Source organism: Mesoplodon mirus, assembly GCF_964341445.2.
Source record: "Mesoplodon mirus genome assembly, chromosome: 19".
In the NCBI taxonomy this organism is placed as follows: Eukaryota; Metazoa; Chordata; class Mammalia; order Artiodactyla; family Ziphiidae; genus Mesoplodon; species Mesoplodon mirus.
The window spans coordinates 13,222,217-13,248,403 of NC_138995.1; the positions used below are offsets into that span (position 1 = coordinate 13,222,217).

The 26,187-nt window shown below is 39.1% G+C and overlaps 1 protein-coding gene and 1 pseudogene across 3 annotated transcripts in view; both read left to right on the top strand.

Moving 5' to 3' along the window:
- GLG1 (golgi glycoprotein 1) overlaps positions 1 to 26,187 on the top strand; it is a 147,446-nt gene that overhangs the window by 39,167 nt on the left and 82,092 nt on the right. The window lies entirely within an intron of this gene.
- On the top strand, positions 23,911 to 24,616 carry LOC309795473 (STING ER exit protein-like; annotated as a pseudogene). The gene has a single exon. The product of its transcript is annotated as an STING ER exit protein-like (transcript).

The window sequence follows — 26,187 nt, forward strand, 5'->3', positions numbered from 1 at the left end:
CAAGTTAATGATTTTATTGCTTTTCTGTGTATGGGAAGATGCTAGAGTCTGGGCTCATTGAAATTATTTCTTAGATACGCATCTTAACTATTTAGGGCCAGTATCCTGTTTTTTCTCCATCCTGAATTCCCCTTATAGCACACTGTGGCACTGTAGCGGGGCAGGGGCTGCAGTGGCTGGTGGCTTGGTGGTGGCCACATTTGCTGTTTACTGGAATGACGGGCAACATTGTTTACTGGAATGGCAGGCAACATCCTTTGTCCACAAAAGTAAAGATGCAACTTAACAGAAAGAGATAATATTCTTCCTAGATTTGGAAGACCTGCAGATCAGTTCAATGCAATCGCAGTCAAAATCCCAGCAGGCTTTTTTGGGGGGCTAGGGAATAGAAACTGACAAGCTGAGTCTTGCGTTTATATAGAAATGCAAGTGAGCTAGAATAGCTAAAACAGCTGAAAGAGAATAAAATTGGATGACTTGCATTACTTGTATTTCAGCACTTATTATAAAGATTTACTATAAAGTAATCAAGACAGTATGGTAGGGCTTCCCTTGTGGCGCAGTGGTTAAGAATCCGCCTGCCAGTGCAGGGGACACGTGTTCGAGCCCTGGTCTAGGAAGATCCCACATGCCGCGGAGCAACTAAGCCCATTTGCCACAACTACTGAGCCCGCGCACCTAGAGCCCATGCTCTGCAACAAGAGAAGCCACCGCAATGAGAAGCCCGCGCACCGCAATGAAGAGTAGCCCCTGCTCACCACAACTAGAGAAAGCCCGCATACAGCAACGAAGACCCAACACAGCCAAAAAAAAAAAAAAAGACAGTATGGTATTGTCAGAAAGATAAACTTATAAACCTGAGGTTCACAAAATGGCTATGTGTTTTGTAAGTAAAGTTTTAGTGAAACAAGGCTAAACCTATTTGTTTACGTATTCCCTAGGGCTGCTTTTGATCTAGTTACCAAATTGAGTATAACAGAGACTATATATGGCCCCAAGCCGAAAATACTGTCTATTCAGTGGTTCAGAATAGAAAGTTGATAAATAGGTCCACATATGCCTGATTTGTTACCTGAAAACTGATTTCACCTCTTGGGTGTTAAGCCAAAAGATACAACCAAGCCAAGCCTGGGAGAAGGAAGGATTTGTTACTTGCAGCAAGTGAGAAGGAGGACACGGGAGATCTTTCCCAAAGCAGTGTCTCCCTGAACAGCAAAACTGGGGAAGTTTTAAGCTAAGGGTACATGCATATTCATGAAGGGGCTTGAACAGAGGAGAATTCAGCATAGAACTGAGGCAGAGGTTGAGTCCAAGCTTTAGCTGATTAAAGTCATGAGGGTCAGAAAAGGTCAACGTTATAATTCCTTAGATTCTGGCCAGTCTGGGGCTCTTAGCATGTAGTTGCCATTCTCCACCTGGATGGGGCCTTAGTTCCTGTTGAACAGCTCAAAGATATGTATCAGATTGTCATTTATATCCCTTGAGAAGGAACCAGGACTCTGTTTTATTGCTGAACTATTGTTTCTTTCTTTCTTTTTTTTTAATATTTATTTATTTGGTCGTGCCGGGTCTTAGTCGTGGCAGGTAGGCTCCTTAGTTGCCGCACGCGGGCTCCTTATTTATGGCATGCAAACTCTTAGTTTTGGTATGCATGTGGGATCTAGTTCCCTGTCGAGGGATGGAACCCAGGCTCCCTGCATTGGGAGTGCCCAGTCTTAACCACTATGCCACCAAGGAAGTCCCTGAACTATTGTTTCTTGACTGCTTTTCCTCTGTTCCTGCATTCCTTTGTTCACTTAGGATCATTAATTGCTGAGACCTGTTAAGGGCAAGCATTGTGGTCTGGCTTAGATTACAAAATGGCTTAGGCCTAAAATGGCTTCTTTTATGTCAAAAAAGGCTGTATCTGGTTCTTTTCCTCTGGGGATCCTATACCCTATCTGCCTACATGATCAAATGATTTTCAACAAAGATGCCAATCAAAAAGGAAAGGATAGTTGTTCAAGCACAATTTGTTGAGGAATCTGTTGTGTTCATACGGGAAGAAAATGAACTTCAGCCTTATATCACACCTTCACAAAAAATAACTTGAAATGGATCATAGATATAAATTTAAAAGCTTGTTAAACAAAATTCAACTGAGTAAAAATGTAAAGATCTTACTGGCCTTATTCAGTGATTCATGAATAGGACAGCATCCCATCTAGCAAATAGAAAGGAGCTCTGAAGAGCTATACGAAATGAGTGGCTTTTATAGGTGAAAAGGGACAGAAAAGGAAATTTCTAGCAAAGAGTGTGTTGTTTCAGGCAAGGTCACCTTCCTTTGGGGGACAGAAGGGGTCTCGGGCAGATTACCTCACTAGTGCTGACCAGTAATTAACCAGATTGACTGGTTAAAGGTTACATTCCTGGTAAAGACTGAAACTGCAGTTAGGTTAGGTATTGTCTTGATTTGCTGATGTGGAGCCATTTTGGGCCTGCTCTCTCTTTTTTTTTACAAGCTAAAAATAAAAATTCTAGAAGAAGATACAGAATATTCATCAACTCGGAGTAGGCAAAGATTTCTTAAGACATAAAAGCACTAACTAAAAAGAAAAAATGGATAAATTTGGTTACATAAAAATTAAAATTTCTGCTCTTTAAAAAGCACTATCGGGACTTCCCTGGTGGTGCAGTGGTTAGGAATCCACCTGCCAATGAAGGGGACACGGGTTTGAGCCCTGGTCCGGGAAGATCCCACATGCCGCAGAGCAACTAAGCCCGTGCGCCACAACTACTGAGCCTGCGCTCTAGAGCCTGCGAGACACAGCTGCTGAGCCTGTGTGCTGCAACTACTGAAGCCCATGTGCCTAGAGCCCATACTCTGCAACAAGAGAAGCCACTGCAATGAGAAGCCCACACATTGTGACGAAGAGTAGCCCCTGCTCGCCGCAACTAGAGAAAGCCTGCGCGCAGCAACAGAGACCCAACACAGCCAAAAATAAATAAAATTGAAAAAAATTTAAAAAATAAAAAGCACTATCAGAAAACGAAATGGCAACCACAAACTAGGAGAAAATATTTGTAAAACATATATCCATCATATGATGTGTCTAGAATAAATAAAGTCTTAAAATTCAATAATAGTAAACTCAGTTTTTAAAAATAAGAAAAAGATTTGAACAATGCTTTACAAAAAAATGATATTAGTGGCCACTTATCACTTGGAAAAACTCTGTATATCATTAGTCATCAAGGAAATGCAAATTAAAACCATGAGATACCACTTACTATCCACTAGAATGGCTAAAATTCAAAACATGAGCAATTGTTGGCAAAGAGGTGGAGCAACTAGAACTCTCATGCATTGCTAGTGGGGTGGGTTCTAAATTGGTGTAACCACTTTGGAAAACTGTTTGAATTAAAAAAAAATTTTTTTATTGAGGTACAGTTGATTTACAATATTATAATAGTTTCAGGTGTACAACATACTGACTCACAATTTATATAGATTATATTCCATTTAAAATTATTATAAAATATTGGCTGTATCCCCTGAGCTGTACAATATATCCTTGTAGCTTATTTATTTTATACATAGTAGCGAATTTTCTTATATTTCAACATACACTTAACATATGATCCAGAAATTCCAGCCTTAGATATTTACCCAAAGTATACCTCGAAGTTTATTTATTTATTTCCCCTTTTTTTTTTTTTTTTTGCGGTATGCGGGCCTCTCACTGTTGTGGCCTCTCCCGCTGCAGAGCACAGGCTCTGGACGTGCAGGCACAGCGGCCATGGCTCGTGGGCCCAGCCGCTCCGCGGCATGTGGGATCCTCCCAGACTGGGGCACAAACCCGTGTCCCCTGCATCGGCAGGCAGACTCCCAACCGCTGCGCCACCAGGGAAGCCCCTCGAAGTTTATTTTTAAAAAGAATTTTATGGAAAAATAATAAATAGGGAATTCCCTGGCAGTCCAGTGGTTAGGACTCTGCACTTTCAGTGCCGTCAGCCTGGGTTCAATCTCTGGTCGGGGAACTAAGATCCTGCAAGCCACATGGCACAGCCAAAAAAATAAAAAATAAAGAAAAAGAAAAATAATAACTAAACAGCATCTCTTTTGCAAAAGTAATTTGATCACATCTATCCCCTGATTAAACTCTTTTAACACTTCCTCATTGCATTTCAAGTAAAATCCAAATTCTTTCCTGACTTCTTTTTGAATGTATTTTCTGCCACTTTACTTTTCACTGGGCTTTGCCCATACCTGTACTCCTTAGTTGCTAAAACATGCCAGGCTCTTTCCAATATGATGTTCCTTCTGCCTAGAATACTCTCCATCCACCCCCACCTTCCCCACCCACTTGTTCATAGCCACATCCTCTCCGTTTAGATCTAGGCTTAAATGACATCTCCACAGAGAAAGTTTCCCTGCCCTCCTTACCTAAAGTAAAAATTTCCACTGGTATTCTTTATTCCCCAGTTTCTTTCATGACAAAATTAGCCATTATTTTAGTTGTCTGCCTATTTTTTCATTGTTTATCTCATCCTCTCACATGAAAGCTCCACAAGGGAGTGCCCTTGTCTGTCTTGTACAGCACTGTGTCTCCATCACCTACCTCAGAGTCACCTGGGCTTTGTGAAGGAGTGAACATTGTTCCCTAAGCCTGAAATCTCTCTTCCTTCTCATCTATTGTAATTCGCCGCTCATCTTTCAAGGCGCAGCTCAAATGACAACTATTCTTCAAAGTCTTCTTCCACTCCTTGTTTAATTCCTTAGTGTATAAGTTAGTGTTTGTACTACACTAAAATGTTTTAAAAACTGGTGAAGGGGGACTTCCCTGGTGGTGCAGTGGTTAAGACTCAGTGCTCCCAATGCCAGGGTCCTGGGTTCGATCCCTGGTCAGGGAAGTAGATCCCACATGCATGCTACAGCTAAGAGTTCTCATGCCACAACTAAGGAGCCCGCTTGCTGCAACTAAGGAGCTGGTGAGCTGCAACTAAGGAGCCTGCCTGCCACAACTAAGACCTGGTACAACCAAATGAATGAGTAAATAAATAAATATTAAAAAAAAAAAAAAACCTGGTAAAGGAACTTAGAACCAAAGCAGAGGTTGAACACTGGCTTAAGCAAAAGGACCTATAACTTAACGGAGTTCATACCTTCCAAGTCAAGACATTTGAAAGAAAAAATGGTGATCTTTGGTGGAAAATATAGTCTATTTTCCACTCGTCCAAACTAGGTCATAGCAGTGTCTTAAGCTATACACACTTCAAACTTCTTTGGTTAAAACTTAACTCCTCAGGAGGATAGGTATAGGACTGGTAAGAAAAGAAAAACTGGAAAAGTGTTTGCCATTTTCTTTTAGTTGTAATTAACTTCCTGTTCTAGGCTAGCTTCTGTTGTGCCTACTTGGAGGAATGGGTAGAATTTTTAAGAGCCTGCAGGTGAAAAAAAGTAGTTTTAAAAAGATGCCTTCTCCTCCTTCCTCCTCCTTTCTCTCCCCAGTAATTCTCCTGGTACATGATTTACCTCATTCATTTGAAATTAGCTATTGAACATCATTATAGCCTTTGCCATGACACCTAAAGGTGAGCCCCCGAACACAGACACGTGCACACAAAACAACCGACACTTTAAAGTTGTTTTTTCTTTTATTAAAAAAAAAAAAAAAGATATAGCATTTGAAGGGATGAGAAGATACAATTCTGTAAAACCCTAAAAGCATTTCTTGGATAATCCTGTCATAGTCCTCTGATTAATTTATAACTTCTAGGCATTAATATTCTCAAGAAGTTACAACAGCCAGTATGACAGAATAAACCAAAGTTGCTAAATTGCTTTTCAGCAGTGTGATCTGTATTTGGCATACTTTGTCTTTCTCATATCGAAAGTCCAAATACTGTTACTTAAGTGGTTCTTAAACTCGAGCATGCATCAAATCACTTTGAAGCCTGGTTACAACATAGATTCAGTAGGTCCAAGGATTTGCAGATGCTGATATTGATGCACTTTGAGAATCACAGTAGCTTATATGAATATTCCTACACGTTTGGGTTGCCCAGACAAAAGCCCTCTTTAGGTGAATGTTATTTGAGTTTACGATTCACCTTAATCTAGATAATTTGTGTTTATTGTTGTTCAAGGAATTGAATGGGCAGGAAAATGGAGTTCTCATAATTTTAGATTTAACCTAGTCCTTATCTTAAAATTTTTCTTGCCTTATATAAAGCAGTTCATAAAACCTATCTTGTCATCTCAGGCCAAACTAAAAGCTATTTTTATTACATATAATTAACCTAATTCTCAGAAAAGGAGCAGGCGTGGGGGAATGGCCAGCATTGAAACAAGTGTGGAAGCTCTCAAAAATTGCTTTTCTGAAATTAATGTTACCGGCCTCAATATAGCATTTGAAGTTGTTGTTTTTAGAATCTTGGACCTAGTTACTCAAATCTAGGGCTGTGTTTGTAAGGGTTAAATAGTTTGTCTGCGGATTCAACATGAATATTTCCAAGGTTGTCCTAACTTCAAACATTAGATCAGCTTATTTGAGAAGTTGGAGGTGTGTTACTATGCAAAAACTTGGAGAAGTAGTTAGAGAGAAATATAGAATCCATCCCATTGGTGAACCGTCTTTCAGCTTCTCACATCTACTGCCCTTGTTTGATGTTATCACAGCATAGTATTCCAAAAGCTGTTTCTATACATAGCATCTTTATGTTTATAGTATAACTATGGAGAAGTTTTGTTTAAATCTTAAAAAAAATTTTTTTTCAAAGAATCGTTGCCAAGCTTATTCCCCATCTTTTGACTTTTGTTTGAATCTTTGTCTTATTTCAAAGGCTGAGAGCTGTTACCCAGTTGAGCCTTGAATTATGAAAGTCCAATATTTTTGAAATCGTAAAATTAAAAAGTCTTTTTTAATTAAAAGACTCTTATGTTTTAAATTTTGGACTTATCACGTCTTATGGACCAAAATAGCACATTCAGTTTTTGGCAGCTTGTGTCCTGCCCATGCCAGTAAAAGCAGCACCATATGGTGTGACTGCTGTCCCACCAGGAAACCCACACCCTGTGGAGACGTTGCCTGCCATGAAGCAGAGCCGCTGCTCCCCATATGCTTATCTTTTTAAGCCAACATATTGACCAAGATATATTAAGATGCCAGGACATCCTATCAGTTGAGTCTTGTAGCCCTCTTTCCTACCAGCTTTAACATTTGACCACATTATGAAAATACATACTCAAAACTTTATGGAATCTCTTACCCAGCCTCAGAAAGAAGCTTTTGAATGACTACTGCAAGAAAGGAAAATATGTACCTTTTAGAATACAGTCAGTAGGTGTTTCAGTGCTCCTTAACTGCTAGTATCCTTCCACAGCTATCTCCTCTCTCGCTCACCCCCTCCCCTGCCCAAACACCCAGAAGGAAAAGGGTTTGCAAATATTAATCTTAGGTGTTGGTGTAAGTGTAGGAAGATGGGCTGAAAGTTGTAGTTCTCTGTGATGGAAAGGGTTTGGAATGTGAAAGAAAGAGGGAATAATTGCTGTTCTACTCACTTCTGTGTATTCTGCCCTTTGTTGAATAGGTGTACAGTGTTTTCCAAATAACCACCCTCTGCTGCCTGTTCTTTGTCTCTTTTGTGCTGGAGCAGCCATTTAGTTCATTGTAACCTTCATCCAAACATTTCTCTACCTTATAAAATTACTATTAAGGCTTTCCAGTATAAAATTATCTAATTCTTCTGAAAATAAAGGCACACAGCTAAGTTTTGTTCATCATATAGATTATGTCTGTAGTTTTCAATAACTTTAGTTATTCTTGAAACATATATTATTGAGCATTTACTGTGTTAATTGTATTGGGCAATGTGTATATGGAATAGACAAAATTCCACCCTCCAGAAACATATAAGCAGGTTATAATACAGTATAATGCTTTACTGAAAAGATATACAGTATACTATGGTTGTATCTTGAGGCAGCTCCTGAAATTAAAATTTCTAAAGACTCAAAGGAAAATATAAAACTTTGGTGTTACAGCGAAGTGCTTATAAATGTTATTGCCTGGTCTGTCAAAAAAGTGCTTAAAGCTCAGAGAAATTTATAAGGCTGGTTCAAGCTAAGTGACAAATAACTGAAAAATTAAATATCTTTAAATATTTTATGTTACAGTATTCCTAAAATTTGAACATCTAATAGTCATGTGCGATTTTTCAAAGTTAAAATTTTGGGAAATTATATTTTTAATTTGAATATGGTGAAGTGTTTTGTTAGTAAGGTATATGCCTTATATTTAAATTTCTAGAATAAGAATCTACAGGTATTTTACATTTTGAGGTGTTACTAGATAGGAACATGGTTTAAATCAGTGTTTTTCAGCAGGAATACTTTTGGCATTTTGGAGGAATCATTTCTCCTTGTGTAGTACTGTCCTGTACATTGAAGGACATTTAGTATACTCAGCTTCTTTTTATATTTTTTATATTCATATAAAAAGTTGAATGCCTTCTTACAACTGTTTGACCCAATAACATTGAGGCTGCTTTTATTACGTATAAATGAAGACCAGTTTGTATTTCTGATTTACTGTTTTTAAAAGCAGTAAATGATAGTGAAAACATTGCCCTCTAAATGCTAGCGTTTCTCCCCCTCCCAAGTTGGTGTGATAAAGAAAAATATCCCTTCACATTTCCAAATGTACCTCCTTGGGAGTTGACCATCTCCTTATTACATAATACTTTCGCTTTCTGTACATGTGTACAAAATTTTACTTTCTGAACTTAAGAGAATTGCCCTGAACTTTAATAAGACATCTCTCTTTCTTTTTAAAATTAGAATACATGCTTAGATATGTATGGGAGGGGTTTCCAGCTGGCTTGGTGCAGGAGCATATAATTTTGTTTACTGTAAATCTCAACAAACATTTTCTCACACTAGGGACAGTAGCCACATCACAATGTGGAAGATGCAATACTCAACCTGATCTTTTTTTTAACAGCTTTATTGAAGTGTATTTTACATATCACAGAATCCACCCATTTCAAGTTTACGTTGATTTTTAGCAACTTTACTGAATGGTGTAATCATCACCATAAATCAGTTAGAACATTTTTATCACCCCAGGAATATGTCTCGTGCCCATTTATAGTTAATCCCCATTCATTCCTTTACCGAGACTCTACTAATCTACGTTATGTCTCAAAATCTGCATTTTGGGACATTTTATATAAATGCAATCATCAACATGTGACCATTCCCTTCTTAAAACATTTCTCTGTGGCTTCCCTATCAGACTGTTGTTTTTCACTCACCTCCTCAGCCAAGGGCCTGAATGTTCTATCAAGGGTTCTGTTCTCACTCAGCCTAGGTGATTTCATTCTGACCTAAATGTGATGATTACCATATCTCTATGGCTAGCCTAAATCTCTTTCCTGAGCTCCAGACACATATTGCCAACTACACCTGCAGGGTATGTCCACAGGCACCTCAGTCTCAACATCTCTGAAACTGAGCTCAGTACCTGCTAATACAAGCCTACTGGGCCTGAATTTCGCTTTTCAGGGAAGGTACCACCTTCCACTTTGTTCCCCAGCTTGTAAAGTAGGGCAGCCATCATCCTTCATTCTTCTTTCCCTCACTTCCACATCCAATAAGTTACCAACTCTGAAATTACCCTTTAAATACCATATACACTGAATACAGTCAACTTGAGTTTAGGTAGTATAAGTATGCCGTGTGGTTTGGGTCAAGAATCTGTAGAGATTCTAAGCAAGATCAGGCCTTAACAGGAAGTGTAGTAAATTTTCACCCATTTTAAGTTTTGAGATTCACAAGAATAAACTCAGCACACTTAGTAACAAGGTATCTTTAAGAAGTTTCAGAATTCTTTAATTTTATTATAATTTTATTTTTTCTTTTTTAAGTTTTTTTAATAAAAGTGACACATAATTTAAAGAATCAACAGATTCTACAGTGTTTCTTTTTTCTTTTTTCCTAACTAAATAAATTTATTTATTTATTTTTGGCTGCGTTGGGTCTTTATTGCTGTGCGCAGGCTTTCTCTAGTTGCTGCAAGTGGGGGCTACTCTTCATTGAGGTCCACGGGCTTCTCATTGCAGTGGCTTCTCTTGTTGTGGAGCATGGGCTTCAGTAGTTGTGGATTTCAGGCTCTAGAGTGCAGGCTCAGTAGTAGTGGTGCAAGGGCTTAGTTGCTCTGTGGCATGTGGGATCTTCCCCGACCAGGGATTGAACCCATGTCCCCTACATTGGCAGGTGGATTCTTAACCACTGCACCACCAGGAAAGTCCCCCCTTTTTTAGAAAAAAAAAAAAATATTTATTTATTTATGCTGCACCCGGTCTTAGTTGTGGCACATGGGATCTTCCTTGCCACGTGTGGGCTTTTCGTTGCTGCATGTGGGCTCCTTAGTTGCAGCATGCGCCTCCTTAGTTGCAACATGTGGGATCTTTAGTTGTGGCACACGGGATCTTTAGTTGCAGCATGCGGGATCTAGTTCCCTGACCAGGGATCAAACCCAGGCCCACTGCATTGGGAGTGCGAAGTCTTAGCCACTGGACCACCAGGGAAGTCCCTACAACGTTTCTTAAGGCATGTAGCAATCTGTATTTCCCCTTATAATTTTTTTTAATTAAGGCTAAAACAGAGATTCTTTTGGCTTTTACCTCCCCACTCCCAGATACTCTAAGTTTTCCATTTTCTATAGAACAGAAGAATAATTTACAGTTTTCTCACAAAACAAAATTGGTACTGGCATAACAAATTGAATGTCTGTTTGCAGTGGTTTGACACGATTAGGTAGAGGCAGTTTCCTGTTCAGTAAGTAAATAAAAGAGTAATGTTTATAACTTTACAGAAGAGTAAAGTTCCTTTCTGTTTTATTTAGCAGCAAATTTTAGTTGGATAAAGAGCATTTTAAATTTTATGTAAAATATTTGTTGACTTAGATTTTCAGGGTCCTCATCACAAAGACTGAGTGGACTTTGTGAAGAACATAGTGGAACACAGGATAGAATTAGAAATGAATTGTTAGACTTCAGTAGAAGCTAACAAGAATGTCTTTTCTAAGCAGCTGTTAAGAAGCTAAGGAAAGGCGTTTTTCTTTCCATATAGGAGCTGGCTTTCCCATTACTTCCTCTTCCCTTTTGAATTATTTTTGTTTGTTGTCCTAGGGAGATAATCATTTTTTGCTGTTAGTTCTGTCTCTCTCCATCTCTCATCCAGATCTAATCCATTGGTGTTTATTCATATGAAATTTTTCCTTAGTCATTTTTAAAAGCTTCACCTGAAGGACGAGCAGTTTCTCCTGAGGGAATTGGATTTAAATGAATAAGGGTGATGCATTCCTTTAAAGGTGTGCAGAGGAACTCCAGAAATGTAATTCTTGATAATCCTTTCCTTCTCCATCCTAGTACTATTCCATCAAGAATCCAAAATAGTGGATTTAGTTTTCTGAGAATAGTGCTCTTTGACATCCTTATTTAATAATTTCTTGTCCTGTCCAGCTTAAATTCATTGCATAGTTTTGGTCTTAATTTGGGGATATCTTAGGGAATTGATGTTAAAATGAAAGGCCTGAAAAATAGACCAAAAAGGAAGAAGTTTAGGAGAAGCTGTTTATTTCATTGTGACCCCAGTGATTGACAGCCTGCCTTTGGAAGCTTAGAGATCAAATAGAATTTCTGTCAACCAAGTAACAAATATTTGTAGAATGCCAGTGTGTGCCTAGTATTGTGTAGCACGGGATGTAATTACTGCCTTCCAGGAACTTCCTTAAATATAAGTTATCTTAAGAAGAAAATTTTTGCCAGAGACTTGTGGGGGTTTGTGATCAACCCAGAATTTCTTTTATTAGGATTTTAATATTTTTAGGAAGATTTTCAGGATAGATATAACTTGGAGTCAAAAATTATGTTTCATTGCTTGCTCTGTGATGTCATAGTTGCACCAAGTAAGAATTAGAACATAGATTTGAAATTCTTACTCAATTTCAGATTGAATAAAGGTATCCTGCAGCAGATATTTTTAGAATGGAGAATCAACTGAAGGGCCCAGGTTCTCATGCAGAAACTGATATTGGGATATTGACTTTAAAACTTTGAAATTTTCACTCAGAATTATTTTTCTGTTCTGAAATGCAAGTTTAAGCTGTCATCAGTGGATTAAATCAATTTTTATATATATAATAAGAATACAACTTTTGATATCAGAGACAACTTAAATGATCCCTCTATTAATAGGAAGTGGATATTTTTCACAGATGTTAACTGTTGAGTTGGTGATTATACTATCAGAATTGTCAGATGGCTTTAGATAGGTATGGCTCTAATTTTTATGGGAGAAAGGTTTGAAAAAATGTGTTTTTCTCTTTTCACCATACTTAAAATTTAAAGCATTGTAATGGCAGAGGATGGGATTAATGATTAGCTCCTCCCAAGTCATAGTATGAGTTAACTGGTAGAATAGGGATAGGAATTAACAATTTCATAGTCTTAGTCAGTTGCTTTCCTCACCATACAAAAAGAAAGCTAAATGTGAAATAAATGTTTTGAATTTTGTCATTAATGGAAACTGTAGCCTTAAGCCAATACACAGATATAAGACACTTTTGTTGTGTCTGATCTATTTTGGTGGCAATTAATTATGTAAATTAGATCTACTTAATCTTAAGTTCTAAGGCAAAAGTGATCAGTCATCTTTGGAAAAAGAATCTGCTATTCATTATTTCTATTCTATTTTTCCTGAGATTTTTAGAGAGGATATTAAATAAGCTATTGGTGAAAGAGAGAGAAGGTTGCAGAGATAACTTACATTTTTAGGAATATGTATGTATGTATGTATGTATGTATGTGTGTGTGTGTGTGTGTGTATGTATGTATGTATGTATGGTCTCAGTTCCTGCCCGCGGGCTTTCTCTAGTTGCCGCTAGTGGGAGCTACTCTTCATTGTGGTGCGCAGTCTTCTCACTGCAGTGGCTTCTCTTGTTGTGGAGCATGTGCTCTAGGCATGCGGGCTTCAGTAGTTGGGGCACGTGGGCTCCAGTAGTTGTGGCTCACAGGCTCTAGAGCGCAGGCTCAGTAGTTGTGGCGCACAGGCTTAGTTGCTCTGCGGCATGTGGGATCTTCCCGGACCAGGGCTCGAACCCGTGTTCACTGCATTGGCAGGTGGATTCTCAACCACTGCGCCACCTGGAAAGCCCTTTGTTACTGTTTTTAATTGAGGTACTACCACCTCTAAGGGGGCCAGGGAGCAAAATAAAACCAGAAAAACTTAGGAATTTTTTTTTATTGATGTGTAGTTGATTTACAATTTTGTGTTAATTTCTGCTGTACAGCAAAGTGATTGAGTTATACACACACACACACACACACACACACATTCTTTTCATATTCTTTTCCATTATGGTTTATCATAGGATATTGAATATAGTTCCCTGTGCTATACAGTAGAACTTTGTTTATCCATTCTATATATAATAGTTTGCATCTGCTAACCCCAAACTCCCAATCCATCCCTCCCCCACCCCACTCCCCCTTAGCAACCACAAATCTGTTCTCTATGTCTGTGAGTCTGTTTCTATTTTGTAGATAAGTTCATTTGTGTCATATTTTAGATTCCACATATAAGTGATATCATATGGTATTTGTCTTTCTCCTTCTGCTTACTTCACTTAGTATGATAATCTCTAGGTCCGTCCATGTTGCTGCAAATGGCATTATTTCATTTTTTATGGCTGAGTAGTAGTCCATTGTATTATGTACCACATCTCCTTTGTCAGTTCATCTGTTGATGGACATTTAGGTTGTTTCCATGTTTTGGCTATTGTGAATAGTGCTGCTATGAACATAGGGGTGCATGTATCTTTTCAAATTATATTTTTATCCGGATATATGGCCAGGAGTGGGGTTGCTGGATCATATGGCAACTCTGTTTTTAGTTTTTTGAGGAACTTCCATACTGTTTTCCATAGTGGCTACTCCAACTTACATTCCCACCAACAGTGTAGGAGGGTTCTCTTTTCTCCACAGCCTTTCCAGCATTTGTTATTTGTAGCCTTTTTAATAATGGCCTTTTTTTTTTTTTTTTTTTTTTTTTGCGGTATGCGGGCCTCTTACTGTTGTGGCCTCTCCCGTTGCGGAGCACAGGCTCCGGACGCGCAGGCTCAGCGACCATGGCTCACGGGCCCAGCCGCTCCGCGGTATGTGAGATCTTCCCGGACCAGGGCACGAACCCGTGTCCCCTGCATCGGCAGGCGGACTCTCAACCACTGTGCCACCAGGGAAGCCCTATATTTGGTAATTTTGAGATGAAGTTTAAAAATTAAAATTCTGGCTAAAGGTTTTTAGTAAATTACTTAATTAGATGATACTAAGATATCTCGTATGAATTATGTCCTAAATTTTTCTTTTTAAATCGGTCATGAATCACATATTTTGGCTTATGTATATGCTTCTGAATTCTTTATGTTAATGGCATAACTAGCCACCAACATTCATAATGTTGTAAGATTCTTAACCAGACAGATGACTCAGAGTAGACATAAAGGTGTGTACAGTACAGCTTACAATTGAAGTGTGTATTTAATTTTAAAAAAAATGTTTTTTAAGTCTTTATTGAATTTGTTACAATACTGCTTCTGTTTTATGTTTTGGGTTTTTTGGCTGCAAGTCATGTGGGATCTTAGCTCCCCAACCAGGGACTGAACCCTCACTCCCTGCTTTGGAAGGTGAAGTCTTAACCACTGGACAGCCAGGGAAGTCCCTGAAGTGTGTATTTTAAATAAGTCTTAGAATGTTGCATTTTATGGATTTTATTTAGTCCATATTACAGAGAGAAGTCTCAGGTAAATGCTTGAATCTTTTCTTCTTGCATACTGAGGTGAAAATAAGGATCATAGAGAGTCTAGGTAAAAGGTTAAAAATATTCCTTGGCACCAAAAGCAAGAGAGAAAGCAATCCAAAATTGACTGTCTACTGTTCCCCTCTCCCCAGTCTTTTTTTTTTCTTTCTTCTGAAACTGAAACAAAAATATGTTTGGGGTTATTAGATATTAAGTCCTGCTTCTGAATAGGTATAGTTATGCCCTCCCTAATGCAGAGAGCCTTTCTGCAGTCGAGTTCTGTGACGTGGATTGTTTAGTAAGATTTCAGCTGGGAAAATGCTTGTGTGCTTTCTGTGGCTCACTTATGTTACTTGTTCTGTTCTCTTTCTGTGGTCCATGAGGCATTTCATTTGTATCACATGTCAGAATTTAAAATATTATCTTTGAAATAGTGAACTTTCCTCCAGTCGTAGATCCTTATCTTCTGTATTTCTGGTGTAGACTAAAGATTCAGAGACCTTAAATCAAAGGCTTCTATTTTAGACATTAGATTTCCCAGTACTCTTCTGAAGAATAATAACTGTGATGATCAAAATTTTAAAGATACTGTTGTAAGGTCTGAGTGTATTTGAAAGAATTATGGTAGTGTAACCATGGACCACTTTTGCACTGCTTTGTACGATCTGTTCACAGGTGGCTGTCAGGTGATTTAAAGTAACAAACCCAGGGCCTCCCTGGTGGCGCAGTGGTTGAGAGTCCGCCTGCCGATGCAGGGGATACGGGTTCGTGCCCCGGTCTGGGAGGATCCCATATGCCGCGGAGCGGCTGGGCCCGTGAGCCATGGCCGCTGGGCCTGCGCATCCGGAGCCTGTGCTCCGCAACGGGGGAGGCCACAACAGTGAGAGGCCCGCATACCGCAAAAAAAAAAAAAATAAAAAAAAAAAATAAAGTAACAAACCCAGACAAATGCATGGCATTGACTGAATTGTCAAAGGCATCAGTCTTGCTTATTAAAATTGACAGTTGGTGACAAGCAGCATTTACTTTCACAAAATGAATCAACTGGAGTTTGATGTGATGAGAGAAGTGCATTGATTGCCAGCAGTGGGCTAGAAACATTTACCAAGTAAAATTTAGAAAAGCGATTTTAGATGACTGAAGAGCCTTGGTGTGTTTGCATATTTAAAGATACTTGCATCTAAACAGTTGGACTTAAATACAGAGGTTGTTTGGAGCCTTAAAACAGTTGAGTGAACAAAATCAAAACTATTTAACTTCTGATGTTTACTTAGAAACAAAAACCTAAATGAAGTTCAAAACAGATACCTAATCTGGATTTGTATATGGATGTTTGATTGAGAGATTAGAGTGAAGAGCAAGACAGATTCCACACACACTTATTTGTGCTGAGAACTTGGTGAAGTGATTTAAAGACTGTTCTTTCCATTAGGATAAGATTTTTCTACCTTAATTTCCTAAATTAATTTATTCCTTTACTCTAGTTTATCCTAATGTAATTGAACTACTTAAACTGAAGTTGCCTTCCTACGGGTAAGAATCTATGTATCTTAGACTTAAAAAGAAAACCTCTGTTTTTGTCCTTATTTTCGAAATTGGTTTATTTTGGGGTTGGGGCAGTACAAAATTAACTCTTCTAGAAGTATACTATAATAATAATAAATTTTATTTTTATAGATAATGTTTATTGTATATGTACAACGAGCACTGTGCTAGGTGCTTTATATGGTTTGCTCTACTTATCGCTACATGTGTAATAAATACTCTTATTATCCTCATTTATAGGTAAGGAAATTTAGGCTTACAAAAGTTAAATCATTTGTCCAGGGTTACACAGCTAGTACCTGGAAGAGCCCAAATTGATCTGATCCCAGGTATGTCTCTCCAAAGTCTATGCTGCATAGCCAGTTCTACAGACTATACGGTAATGAGTGCTCCAAAATACCTGGAAGTGTCCTTTGTTTCCATCATTGGAAGTAAATATTTCTTTACTGGAGAAGTAATGCATATTTAAACCACTGACAAACTTACAGTGTTTTAAAACAATAATTCTAAAAGGAGTTGTGATTGTTCTGCCTATCTCCCTTCGCCTCTCCCAGTTATTTCTATAACAGTATTTCTCCTTCCTCAAAAAGGTAATTATCTGTTTTTATAGAATCATATTAGATAACCAATTGGAGTCAAAATGTCTTGCCTTTTATTCAGTTTCCTACCTATTGTAACTGAAGTGTGGGGAATTATTATATATTCAGGTCATATAGTGATTATTGGCTCAACTGAAGTTACCAGCAAAAGGATCCTCCTGGTTTTTTGTTCTTTGCACTTTGGTTTCAAATCAATTTTATAATAGAAAATTACCACTTTAAAAGGCAAAGATGTGATTTAGAGATTATGGATAATTCTTATTAAATATTGCATCTTTATTAATGTTTATATTAATTTATCAGTATTTCCCAAAGTAAGTGTTTAATTTCTATCATTTCAGCCTTTATAGTTTGATGTAATGGTAATTATTAACATACAATTAATGTACCTTTGTTCTACTAACTATAGAATGATATTATCTAAGCAAGAAGAAATATGGAAAACTTTTGAAGATTTCTCTAGATTTTATGTACATTACTGATGTTGTTAACCCCAGAAGATTGTTTTTAAAATATATCAATTAAGTTTTTCCCTGTTCAGCCCTAAATGCCTTTGAACTGGAAGTTGAAGGATCTATTGGCATAGAACCTGATGAACTCCTCCAAATTTCACCAATCTGTTAATAAAGCAAAGCTGAATTTATTAGAACTTACTACAGTAAAAGAGAATACCACCTTGACAGGAAGAAGTAAAAAATGGGATATTTAAATGGCTTTGAGGTCTGAGGTCAAGTGGCTTTAAAGGGTGTTTTTTTTTTTGGCTGTGCTGAGCGGCTTGTAGGATCTCAGTTCGTTGCAACACACAGGCTCAGTATTTGTGGCATGCGGGCTTAGTTGCCCCACGGCATGTGGGATCTTAGTTCCCCGACCAGGGATTGAACCCATGTCCCCTGCATTGGAAGGTGAATTCTTAACTACTAGACCACCAGGGAAGTCCCTGTTCAATAGTGATTTCTTTTGCCCTTTCAGTTTCTCCATGTGACTCCCTTTTGAGAGGAGACTATTTATGTGATAACTCTTTGCTGTCCCTCTACCACTTTTCAAGTCCATTTAAGCATCCACTGGTGTTAAGGTATCAGGTACTCTTCTCCCCCCATTCCAACTTACCATACTCAACTGTTCTTTTTTTTTGCTGCATTGGGTCTTCGTTGCTACATGCAGGCTTTCTCTAGTTGTGGCGAGCGGGGGCTACTCTTCGTTGCCGTGCGCGGGCTTCTTACTGCGGTGGCTTCTCTCATTGCAGAGCATGGGCTCTAGGCGCGCAGGCTTCAGTAGTTGTGGCATGCAGGCTCAGTAGTTGTGGCTCGCGGGCTCTAGAGTGCAGGCTCAGTTGTTGTGGCACACCGGCTTAGTTGCTCCACGGCATGTGGGATCTTCCTGGACCAGGGCTTGAACCCGTGTCCCTTCCATTGGCAGGCGGATTCTTAACCACTGTGCCACCAGGGAAGCCCTACTCAAATGTTCTTCATTGGGACTTCACTGGCGGTCAAGACTTCGTGCTCCCAATGCAGGGGGCCCGGGTTCGATCCCTGGTCAGGGAACTAGATCCCACATGCATGCCACAACTAAGAGTCCGCATACCACAACTAAGAAGTCCGCATGCCACAACTAAAGATCCCTCACGCTGCAATGAAGATCCCACATGCCGCAACTAAGACACAGTACAGCCAAAATAAGTAAGTAAGTAAGTAAAAATTTTTTTAAGTTCTTCATCTCTCTCATCTAACTGAATTTTTATCTCCTGCTCATTCCTGCTTCAAAACTTGCACATCCTTCAGAATTATGCAATGTAGTTGCAGACTTAATTCAGATAGAAGGCCAGTCCCTGAATCACAGCTGTTCTCTTAAGCAGCACCAATCATCTGAAATGGGTTATACAGAAAGGGTTCTGTACAGTCTGGCAATTCAGCCCTATTTTGGCTTCTCATCAGGCCAGTAAAAGTAAACAGTGCACTCACCACTAGTCAGTATGGAAGAAATGTGGTATTTTTAGATACTTGGGTATGGAGCATGAGAAAGTATATTTAATTTCAGGACTTTTTTTCATCCTGTAATCTTATATCCATTTTTTGGTTTTATCTTTTCACAATTATAGAAGTAACATAGTTGGATTGGAGGCAATGAGCTACATTGATAGAATCATTCCAGATTTACTGGGTATAAACATTAATAGTATTGTCAGATGTCTGGAAATTTTGTCTCTATTTTAGTCTCCTTTCCCACTTTGCATTTGGCTGTAGTAGCCACTGTTTTGACACATTTGTACCTATATTCAGCTGTTCCGAATCATCTGAGATAGCAAATAAAGACTATAAAAGGTACCATATTAAAATTGACATTCTGTTCCTTTACTTTCCCTTCTAGTTTTATTGAGATATAATTGACATACCGCATTGTATAAGTTTAAGGTATACAGCATAATGATTTGATTTACATACATCATGAAGTGATTATCACAAAAGTTTAGTGAATATCCATCATCTCTTAGAAGTACAAAATTAAATAAATAGAAAACAAATTTTTTTTCTTGTGATGATAATCTTAGGATTTACTCTCAACAACTTTCATGTATAACATATAGCAGTGTTAATTATATTTATCATGTTGTACATTACATCCCTAGTACTTATTTATTTTATATCTGAAAGTTTGTACTTTTTGATTGCCTTTGTCCAATTCCTCTCACCCTCCCCACCCCCTGCCTTTCTTCTCTGGTAACCACAAATCTGATGTCTTTTTCTATGAGCTTGCTTGTTTATTTGTTTGTTCTTGAAATATAATTGACCTACAACACTATGTTAGCTCCTGTTATACAGCATAGTGATTCATTGTTTCTCCTCATTCCAAAATGATCACCATGATAAGTCCAGTTGCATATGTCACCATACAGAGATATTACGTGGTTAGTGACTATATCCCCCACACTGTATGTTTCATACCCATGACATTTATTTTGCAACTGGAACTTTGTACCTCTTAATACCCCTCTCCTATTTTTTACTTCTCCCTACCCTCCTCCCTGGCAGACATCTGTTTGTTCTCTGTATCTGTAACTCTGTTTATGTTTTGTTATGTTTGTTCATTTGTGTTGTTGTTTTTTTTAGATTCCACATATAAGTGATATCATACAGTGTTTGTCTTTCTCTGTCTGATTTATTTCACTTAGCATAATACCCTCTAGGTTCATCCATGTTGTTGCAAATGACAAGATTTCATTCTTTGTTATGTCTGAGTAATATTCCATTATGTGTGTGTGTATGTGTGTATACCATATCTTCTTTATCCATTCGTCTGTTGATGGGCACTTAGGCTGCTTCCATATCTTTGTTATTGTAAATAATGCTGCAGTGAGCATAGGGGTGCATATATCTTTTCAAATTAGTGTTTTTGTTTTCCTCAGGTAAATACCCAGGAGTAGAATTGCTGAATCGTATGATAGTTCTGTTTTTAAATTTTTGAAGAATCTCTGTACTGTTTCCATAGGTGTTGCATCAGTTTATCATTCCACCAACAGTGTATGAGGATGACATTCTGCTCATAATTCCTATAATGCTCTTCAGAGAATTTTGTTTTCATCTCTCATTTTAAAACTCCCATGTAACAGTTGACCACACTGGGAAAACTAGGCCATAAAATTGTTAATGTGCTTTTCTTAGAGTAGAACTACCAATGTAGGACTCTTTTTTTTTTTTTAATACACATTTCTTCTTTCATTTATTTATTTATTTATTTATTTAATTTTTGTCTGTGCTGGCTCTTCGTTGCTGTGCGCAGCCTTTCTCTAGTTGTGGCAAGCAGGGGCTACTCTTCGTTGTGGCGCGCAGGCTTCTCATTGCGGTGGCTTCTCTTATTGTGGAGCGTGGGCTCTAGGCGTGCAGGCTTCAGTAGTTGCAGCACGCAGTCTCAGTAGTTGCGGCGTGTGGGCTCTAGGGCACGTGGGCTTCAGTAGTTGTGGCTTGCTGGCTCTAGAGCGCAGGCTCAGTAGTTGTGGCACATGGGCTTAGTTGCTCCGTGGCACGTGGGATCTTCCCGGACCAGGGCTCGAACCCATGTCCCCTGCCTTGGCAGGCAGATTCTTAAGCACTGCGCCACCAGGGAAGTCCCCTGTAGGGCTCTTAAAAGGGCCAGATTTCCACTTGCCATGTCCCAGAGGATGTTGATATTCCATATTTCCTCCCCACCACTACCCTATTTGGAATAGACAGTGGAAGAGAAAAAAAAGAGAAAAATACGGACTGAGGAGGGTATATCATTAAATTTCCTCGGTGCCCCAACCATGAAGATGTATACCAGATATTTTCGAAGGTGTCTATGTTTATGTCTTAAAGTGGAATTATCTTTGGTTTTTCTTTTTTTTTCTTCTTTTTTGCATGTGGTACAAAATTCAGAAAGTGCAGAAGGGTATATAGTGAAAGTAAATATTTTTATGTGTCCTTTCAGAGATAGTATATACAAATACAATCAAATATGTATGTCATTTATTTTGAATTCTTATTCTTCTCCTGCATGAATTGTGGACTGCTAGAAAGCAGTAATGTTGCTTTCGATGTTTATTTGATTAGATTATGTGCAGAGACTGAAGGGCCAGTGTTATCTTTTTTTTTTTTTTTTGCGGTAAGCGAGCCTCTCACCGTTGTGGCCTCTCCCGTTGCGGAGCACAGGCTCCGGACGCGCAGGCTCAGCAGCCATGGCTCACGGGCCCAGCCGCTCTGCAGCATGTGGGATCTTCCTGGACCGGGGCACGAACCCGTGTCCCCTGCATCGGCAGGCGGACTCTCAACCACTGCGCCACCAGGGAAGCCCCCAGTATTATCTTATATTTGCAAGGCCCTGTATAATTTTCAAAGGCCTTTTAAATAATTCTACTCACAACAGCCCTGTGAAGTACGTAAAGCAGGATTTATCTGTTTTGTAGACATGAAATTTGAAGCCTGAAGAATTATGTGACTTGATCAAGGCTTGTTATGCAATGAATATACAGTGGAACTGGAATCAGAACTTAAGGTTTTTGGCTCCTAATCCAGAATTCTTTCTACCATGTTTCCTCTCAAACACGATGAGATGAGGGGATCTACTATAGGGTGTCTGTTTTTATGAGGTATGAAAAATACTGTGAGTAGCTCTTTCAGAAGAATTTTGGTGCTGTATTTTTGTAGTGTTGGCATAGTAGTAGTAGTCATTGCAGGCTCACAGTTCAGAGGAAATATGTCCTTTTGATGAATTGTCTGCAAAATAGTTTATAAATGTTAGGCACTTTAGAGTGAATGATAATGCTCTAGGAGCCACTTTTGTAACATGAGCACCCACACTGACTTTATCCAGGAAACTGGGCAATGAAAAACAAGGTCTTTTATCTCTTTACATCTGTGTGCCTGTCATGGCTGGAAGCCACATTGATAGACCTGTCCAAGGTTCTTTCCCTTGAAGCTTAAAGGGGAATCTGGCCAAGCATTTGATAGAATGCCTGACTCTTTTTTCTTCCCCGTCCCCCCACATTAGGACTAAATTGGATTCTGAATTTCTAAGTTGTCTCCTAGGGAGAAAAAGAAGAGTTGGTAGGAGGTGACTTTTTTCTCCTTGCCGATAGTAGGCTCTCATGAGGATGATTTAGTTCCAGAAAAGCTCATTCATTCACGATGGTGAAGTGAGGCAGAGTCCCTGCGAGGCCATAACTGGGTTTTACAGCACTTGTCATCACAGAACCCTCCCTGCATGTCTGCAGTATTAGGCAGTCCCAAATGGAAGGTGGATGAAAAGGTTGACTGAGCTCTGTATGTGAAAGAAATCTCTCTAAACATTCTTTTGAGGATGACCTGTCTCCTACAGTTTATAGCTACCTTTATTTCTGATTCATAATAGAAAAATGGGGGGGGATGGGGAAAAACTTCACAACATTTCTTATAGTACAGAAAATTACTTGGTTTTGTAATGTACTTTTTTTTTTTTTTTTTCTTTTTTTTGCGGTACGCGGGCCTCTCACTGTTGTGACCTCTCCCGTTGCGGAGCACAGGCTCCGGACGCACAGGCTCAGCAGCCATGGCTCACGGGCCCAGCTGCTCCGCGGCATGTGGGATCTTCCCGGACCGGGGCACGAACCCGTGTCCCCTGCATCGGCAGGTGAACTCTCAACCACTGCGCCACCGGGAAGCCCTGTAATTTACATTTTTAATAAACTTTGAGATTTGTAAAATGATAATCCAATGTGTATCCTTTGGGCCATAATGTAATGATGCAGTTTTTGTTCACTAACTAGATTACTATATCCTTATTTGTCATTCCCTGCTCTGGGCACAGAAGATGATAAATTTTATTAATTTTGAGTGTTTCCATTTGGTCATTTGAAGTAGTTTTAGAGTTTTCTTAGGCAAAAATAAGATGTAATTTGACTTCTCAAAGTGAATTTTGGGGCATAGCATCTTCATGGATATTTGGATCATTCTGTCAATGAGTCAAGAGTTGCTCAGTCTTGGTGTGTGAGCTGTTGAGTCCAGTAATTAGCCAGGTTATTGTGCTTTCATATTTTTAAAATAGAGCTAAAGCCTCATTGAAGATGAATGAATTAGTACTTGACAAAGCTGCAAGTCTTGCCAGTATTTTTTATCTATGAGTAACTGTGTTACCTGAACCAGAGCAGAACCGTTTGCTAATTCCCACTATAATATAGATACAGATATGGATATATATATATATAATTGTAATTAAAGGCCATTGAGGATATTTTTCATTTTAAAGGTACAAGACAAGTAAGTCTTGACCTCATCATAGTCCCCTGACTGTCCAAGAACCAGGGTTAAATGGGCCCTAATTTGTGTGTGGGGGGTCTTGCCTATTTATCTTTTATCCCTTTAAATTGTATCATGTTCCTGTAGCAGTAACGTTGAGTAACATTCTTGGTGTTGAGTTTTTGGGCTGTTTCTCTGAACTACACCTAAAGTAGTGCCCTGGTCAGTAGTCTGCTCCAACACCTCCGACCTGGGGAGGAATATGATGATGGTGAGAAGCCCCTTGATGTCTGTTACTCTTCGTGTTGCCAGATGATCCTGGTACTGGACTGTCAGAGAAATTACCCAAGAGTCGCCAGGATTGGTCTATGTAATTGATGCTGCCAAACACAGTCACAAATTTTGTAACACAAGTTGAAGATACTGTGTATCTTTGGAGGCCTGAAGGTGTGGAAGGACAGCACAGGAAGAAGTGTACGAAGGGTAGACTGCCACTCTTCGGCCAGTCCCCGCTGAAGAATGCTCCCATGACCTCCATTGTGGATGGAGCAGTAGTCCAGTTTGGCCAGGGTTTTGGGAAAATGAAATACATACACCCAGAAACAAGAGCCTCCTAAGAAGGTGATAATGACCAAATGGACTAAAGACATGGGCACGTTCAGCTCTGTCACTGTGTCTGCTAATGATGAAGAGGAAGAGAAGACTGAGGCTAGGGAAGTTGCTGACTTGTGTGCACAGAATGCCAAAGTGATTGAAAAACAGTTGGAACGCAAAGTCCTGAGCAACAGGCAGTTGCAAGAGCTAGCTGAACTAGAAGCCAAGAAAGCAAACATGAAAGGGACTTTGACTAACAACCAGTTCAAATGATCAGGACCTTTCTCTGAACCCAGCTGGAAGCAAACATTTAGATCAAGAGGAAAAAGCTTTTCTTAGAATACATGGACTGGTTCCTACCTTGATGCCCCAGCAGAAGGCTTTATGTTGCTTCCCTTTGATTCTCCTAGATTCATTGAGGTCTGTGAGTCCATATGATCTGCTTTCTAGAAATGGATTTTTCTGAATCTTTCTGTATATAGTATATAGGTCTTCTGTACTATTTTTTGCCCCTATGATGTACACTTCTTGAGCTGTGTAAAAACTCTATGAATAGATCAGTGCTTGAGTGTCTCTCCAGTTTCTAAAGTAGCTGTTCTTATTCCTTCTTCAAAGTTAATAAATATTTAAAGATTATTAAAAAGTAATTATGCATTATTTACCTGTTGTTAACCCCACCACCCATTGGGGGAGCACAGAGGTAAATAACAGTAAATTGAAGCATCACTCTCTGCACTGAGTTTACCATAACATATTAATATGGACGATGGCAAACCACTATTGGACCAATGTTGGGATTTTATTAAAATTTTGTAGTTATCTCACCGTGTATTAGGAGATGCCAAATATGTAAGCCTAAGAATGGTCACCACAGAGTTCCTCACTTTCTCGCTCAGGTCTCTGCCCTCTGTACAGAATATACCTTTCAAACTCCTCCACACCTACTGTTCACAGCCCCTCTCATCTGCCTCAACCTAGACACAGTATTACATCACCAAATCACAACCTCCTTTTAAGGCTGAACTCAATTGTTCCCTCCTGCATTAGACTCTCTCTCATTCTATCCTAACTCATGAGGGGTGGTGGTACTTCTTTCGTTCTTTAAGATATCAGCTCCTTCAACTCCACATTCAACTTTGTGTGATCATTAGGTATAGACTCATGTTTTACCTCCTCTACCACAGTAATTTACTTGAGAGCCAGCATCTGTAACTCTGTTTCATACCTTTTCTTTTTATCTAGCACTGAACCTGTACGTAAATCCTTTCTGAAAAGATGGATGAATGTTAAAGAATCATACAAAAGCAAAACTCTTTAGTGAATCAGAGCACAGTTGGAGGGCATGAAGCTTATGTTTATCACTGTTCTTTTGGAAAAACAATACTTAGCAGCTATCCTGGGTACAAATAAAAATTAATTCTGGGGGACTTCCCTGGTGGTGCAGTGGTTAAGAATCCTCCTGCCAATGTAGGGGACATGGGTTCAAGGCCTGGTCTGGGAAGATCCCACATGCTGCAGAGCAACTAAGCCCCTGTGCACCACAACTACTGAGCCTATGCTCTAGAGCCCACGAGCCACAGCTACTGAAGCCTGCGCACCTAGAGCCCATGCTCCGCAACAAGAGAAGCCACCGCAATGAGAAGCCTCTGCACCAGAATGAAGAGTAGCCCCCGCTCGCCGCAACTAGAGAAAGCCCGCACGCAGCAATGAAGACCCAATGCAGCCAAAAATAAATAAATAAATAAATAAATTTAAAAATTAATTCTGACTAAGCCAGAATAAGGCGCTAAGGGAACTTAGTTATGAATCTGACTGAGGGTTAATATTCAGTTTACTTTCCCTTGCTGAGGGAAAGTTTACCCAGACTAAACAACTGAGTTTATCT